The sequence below is a fragment of the Euprymna scolopes genome, chromosome 18 (genome assembly GCF_053919585.1).
Source record: "Euprymna scolopes isolate OS-2025 chromosome 18, ASM5391958v1, whole genome shotgun sequence".
NCBI lineage: Eukaryota > Metazoa > Mollusca > Cephalopoda > Sepiida > Sepiolidae > Euprymna > Euprymna scolopes.
Window position 1 is genome coordinate 67,068,909 of NC_136499.1, and position 6,000 is coordinate 67,074,908.

A 6,000-nucleotide genomic window follows, 5' to 3' on the forward strand; every position below is an offset into this window, starting at 1 on the left:
TCTAAGCATTTGAAATTTTACATAAAGGGTATTCAGAGATAGGGCAAGCTTTTTAATCGGTTTGGGTCGAAAATTTGAGCAACCAATATATAAATGCATGTATGTATGTATGTATGTTTACATGTCTGCCTAAAATTTTCGACAGAAGCGATGGATTTTCACAAGATCAGTATCGTTTTGAAGCTCGACCCTTCAGACGACAAATACCGAACAATTGGCTAAAAACATTAATTCCTTAACCCTCAACTGGGCACTTTTCAACAGGGATGGGTCGCTATTTTCGCCGATATTTTAGGAAGCCACCCCCATTTTTCGATTGTCTAGCCTTAATTTAAACCTCTGTCACTTCCGGTTTGCCGGTGGTCGTAACAGCAAAGACGTCACGTTTTTTACCCGTTCTTTTCCTCCTTCGTGGTACGGGTTTGAGCCTGCCTTCCTATTACCACGTTTTTTTTTTTTTTGCTCAACACACACCTCCAAACACCCGGGCAACGCCGGGCACATGTGCTAGTATATATATATATATATATATATATATATATATATATATATATATATATAAAAGTGAACGTAACTCTGTTAATTTTTAGTCTACAGACTCGAAATTTGATATACAGGGTACTGCGATTTAAGAAAATCTTTGTAATATGTTTTCGCCCAGAAATTTCTCTGTCAAGGGGTCAAAGTTCAACGATTTGACCTTTAAAAACTCTACCAAACTCCTCCGCCAATTTTGGGTCTAAACACTTGAAATTTTAGATATAGGTTTCTTGGACATGGATCTAACTATATAACTTTATTTGAGCCCAAAACAATAATAGAGGTCAAAGTTAAAAGAAATTTAACCTTTGCAGTCTCTACCAAATTATTAAAGACAATTTTTGGTCTAAACATTTTAAATTTTACATAAAGGGTATTCAGAGATAGGGCAAGCTTTTTAATCGGTTTGGGTCGAAAATTTTAGCTACCAATATATTAATGTACATATTATGTTTGCATGTGTCCCCAAAACTTTCGACAGAGGCGACGGATTTTTACAAGATCAGTATCGTCTTGAAACTCGACCCTTTAGACGACCAATACCGAAAAATTGGTTAAAAACAATTATTCCTAAACTGGGCACTTTTCTACAGGGAGGGGTCGCTTTTTTCACCGATATTTTCGAACTTTCATCCTCTCTTTTCGATTGTCTAGCCTTAATTTAAACCTACGTCACTTCCGGTCTGGCGGTGGTTATACGTAAAAAACACATTCATATGGTTTAAATAGTTTTATTAAAAAGTTTTGTAAATTATATACATAAAAACTTATTCTACATAAAAAAGAAATCTTGATTGCGATAATTTGAACATGTCTGTTATTTTATATTTATTTACAGAGGCAAAGTGAGTGTGCGAAGGTCCAGGTTAAATCTTAATCTGTTCTTTTGTTTTTCTCAATCGATTTAGGTCTTTATTCTTGTATTGATATGTATGATGACTAATCTCTCTTAATCCCTAACGGATACCATAATACTTCGTTCGCCGTACCTTATTATAACAAAAGATAATTCGTATTTTTATGATCCCTCGGGCTAATGTTCTTATCACGAGTGTCATTTTTTGCAACGTTTCGGTCGATGCTACCTCCGCTGTGAAAATAACATTAATGATAAGAAAAGTAGTCCGAAGAATCCAAATAATATCTGAGAATTCCTCAAAAATTAAAAAAAAAAAAACTAATACAAAATTTTAAACAGATCGTCCCAGAAAAAAAAAACGCTTCTAAAATAAATTTGGTATAGTGGTGACTAATCCCTATAAATCCCCAATATACTTAGTTCGCTACACCTTGTTATAACATATTTTCATCAGGGTCGGCCCAGTAGAATTAAAAAAGTGAAACGGATAGATTAAATGAAATATACCACAATCAAAGGAGCGAGAGGACCGATCGTTCTTCTACTGAAAGAGTGCTAAGAGTACTATAACTTTTCAATGAAAATAATGGTCGTCGCAAGAGAGAAATCAATGGTAAACCTCAGTTGCGATAAATCAAAGTCGTTTACATTTTCAATCGAAAAAGAGGGAGTATACTGGTGAGACTTCAGGAAACGCTGTTGGTTAATGCCAGTTATCAATCGTTGATGCTGTGTAAAAAATCCTCACGGGTGTAATATTAGTTGAAATAGTATGGTGGTTTTATTTAACATTTTAAGAGTGACCCAGAAACTTTGACGAAGAGACAGTATTAAAAAAAGTAAATCGCAAAATATTAATAATAATCACAATGAATTCTGCCAGAATGTGTTTTTATACGCTTTCAAGCTTCTTTAATCTTCTTAACGTGAATTCAGAACATCTTTTTCTGATTTTGTTTTTAGCATTATATTTGTGACATTTTGAACAATTCACAAATGTAGAATTCCAGCAAGAAAACTTTTAAGACGTCCTTTTTAATTTTGTCAAAGTTAAGAAGATTAATACAGTTCTGCTTGTGTAATGATAAAATTTCAATGAATGATAAAACGGATAAGCTTACGTAAATATTAATTCAAACACGATAATGATAATATAGATATAATAATAATAATAATAATAATAATAATAATAATAATAATAATAATAATAATAATATATACATTTATATATATTATTATATTTTTCGAGGGTAAACAGTTACATATGGTCGCTACAAACAGCCATTTGTTTCAGTCAATGTTACTTCATCAGGCGAACCTGAACCATTCGACGCTATAGAAAAAAAAAGACTGAGCTCTTCAATATATATATATATATATATATATATATATATATATATATATATATATATATATATATATATATGTTAGTGCGTGGGGGAGTCTGTTTATAAACTAATTTTTGCGTGTAAAAATATGGGTTTGCAAGTGTGTTCGTTGATATAACAAATCGCGCGTCAGAAAAGGGTGACAGTTAAGCAGGGAGATAGGGTTTTAATAAACTAATGATCGTAAAGAGGTGGGTGGGAGAAATTATTAATACCGTAAACAAAAAATAGAATGAGTAAAGGAGCAGCTTTTGATGCTACTTCTTTCGAAGCTTGTTACAGGACACCAATTCAGAAGTCAGTTTGAAAGCTGTTGGCGTTAACTGCTGCTTATTCTGTTTCCAGCACTAATTATTATCTCATAAATAATATTTTTTGATGCTGGCTTGATGTCTCCGTAAAATGGAATATTTCTCTCATTTTTGACTGAATATATCGTATACTCATGTGTAACGAATTTATCTTCTGTTTATCTCACTGAAAGTTATTAGTCTTCGATTGGTTGGTTGGTTGTTTTTGTTTTACAGCATATCAACCCTTTTCAGGTTATTTAATGCCGAATTCAGTAATTTTGAAGAAAAAGTTTTTAATAGAATATATTTTTTTTTCAAGTCGGTTTCTATTTAACCCATAGTTGGGACCCTAACAGGTACTACCACTCCGGGCTAGAGTAGACCTGAATGGCAATTAAGGGGTGGCTCCACACTCCCCAAAGCCCGCAAGCTGGGGCCTCACCATTAAAAGAAAATAGCCGGCAAAACTCGAGGACCCCTTTTGCCAACAAACTTTATCAGGAATTATTCGCTTGGAGTCCAAAAAAATGAATAAAAATATCACGCAATAGCAGAGACTTATTGGGGTGTGCATATAAATTTTATCGAGGGAGAAAACAAAAGAGTGACGCGTAGGAATAAGAATAAAATAAAATATTTATAATTATGTAAAACATATGTACAAGTGATTTGGTTGGTTGTTTTTGTTTTACGGCATATCAACCCTTTTCAGGTTATTTAATGCCGAATCCGGTGATTTTGAAGAAAATGTTTTTAATAGAATATATTTGTTTTTTGCAAGTCAGTTTCTATTTAACCCATAGTTGGGACCCTAACAGGTACTACCACTCCGGGTCAGAGTGAACCTAGGAGCAATGGCAATTAAAGGGTGGCTCCACACTCCCCAGAGCCCGCAAGCTGGGGCCTCACCATCGGATATAGTTTAAGGTCATATCCAGGACCCCCATTGAGGGACTTTTACCCTCTGCAGGGGGGGAGGGCAGTCGGCGTATTCTAATGCCCCACCGACAGGGCCATGTATAAGTGAGGACAAAGGAAATAGTGAAAATATATACCCAAGTAAGCTTAATGATTTGACGGCAGAGAGAAGGACTACGTGAGAGAATAGTGGATTTGCATATCGAAATATTCTTGAATATCCATTCCACTAAGTCATGTTCCAATTACAATCTGAAGAAATCAGATTAATTTTAACATTAATAAATAACGATGTCTGAAATATTTGAGTTTTAACATTTACTCCCATCATATTACAAGTTTTTCTATTTCTTTTGGAATAACTAGAATATTGCTGGTTAATTTGATAATCCACTATTTCTTTCTTAATCAATAACAATTGTACCCATGTTGTGTTGATTACAGTATTAAATTCTTGAAAATGTTTACTAGGGAAGAAGCTACATTCTCACCTAAGAACATAGCAATTGCAAGCAATAAATCTTATACAATGGACATAATCCAGGCTATAAATTCTTCGGTGAAAAGAATCTGCTGGAAAGTTATTCATCATCATCTCCTGGGGGAAACTGCAAGAAAGCCGGAAGACCAAACATCACCAACAGTGAACACCCTAGAGTACAATATAACTACGGACCAAATACGTTACATATGCAACATTTAGCAACTCAAAGAAATGTCAAACTGTAGTCACTTTTGAACAAGATAAATGTAAGAAACTTAAAAGTAAAAAAGAAATGCAAATACTCTAATCTAACAATGAATAAAATAAATAGAACTTAAAAAATTAGGTAATGATCCTAATTTAATAGTTCCAGATGACATACCAATCAGCACTTATAGCATGAGCTTGAAGACTTAATTATGAATTAATAGAGAAAAAAAAAAGCTTGTAAATGTAAACGGTGTCTACGATATACACACACATATATATATATATATATATATATATATATATATTTGTTTATTGTTATATAAACATGCTCACATCCCGCTGCTACAAACAGCCACTTGTTTCAATCAAACAACAGATATCATCAGGCAGCGACTTGACTATTCAAATGTTCAATGTTTCATTATTCATGGAACATTTGAATAGTCAAGTCGCTGCCTGATGATATCTGTTGTTTGATTGAAACAAGTGGCTGTTTGTAGCAGCGGGATGTGAGCATGTTTATATAACAATAAACAAGTATTATCAGCTCTTTTTATTGAGCACTATCTAACAACCTCGTTGAATTCACTAGTCCATTACTTTTGAATAAAAAAAACCCCGAGTATATATATATATATATATATATATATATATATATATGTGTGTGTGTATGTATATATATATATATGATTACATGATGATGATTGCAACGTCTTGTGTGACGAGTGTCATTCCCTCAGACACTTAAAGTCCATTAGCCCAAAAATGACTTTTTTTTTTTTTAGTTCTAATGGTGAATTCACACGCTCAAGCAGGCACGGCACTGCAGACGGTCATTAAGATCAATTATTACACGCTTCCAGCATTTCAAGCCTCCGCGCGTCACAACTTTTCCATCGACACAGGACCATTTTTATAGACAAATGACTGAGGGAGTATCTATACATAGATGATGTTACAGACTCTTAGCTTTGTACGACAGCTAAGTCTCTCTGTCTCTCTGTCTCTGTCTCTGTCTCTGTCTCTCTCTCTCTCTCGGTTCAAAATGTTGAGATCCAGCAACAAGCAAGAGAAAATTAGTCAGTAACAAGTTAAACTGCAGACCAGCTTAATACGGGTACTGGTCTCTCGCTTTATGGTTTTTTGAATAAGAGATTTGCTTCTCCTAGGAAGGTTGCCTTCATCACTGCTTACTGGAGCCCTCTCCATCCCAACACACACACACACACACACACACACACACACACACACACACACACACACACACACACACACACACACATACACACACACACACACACACACACA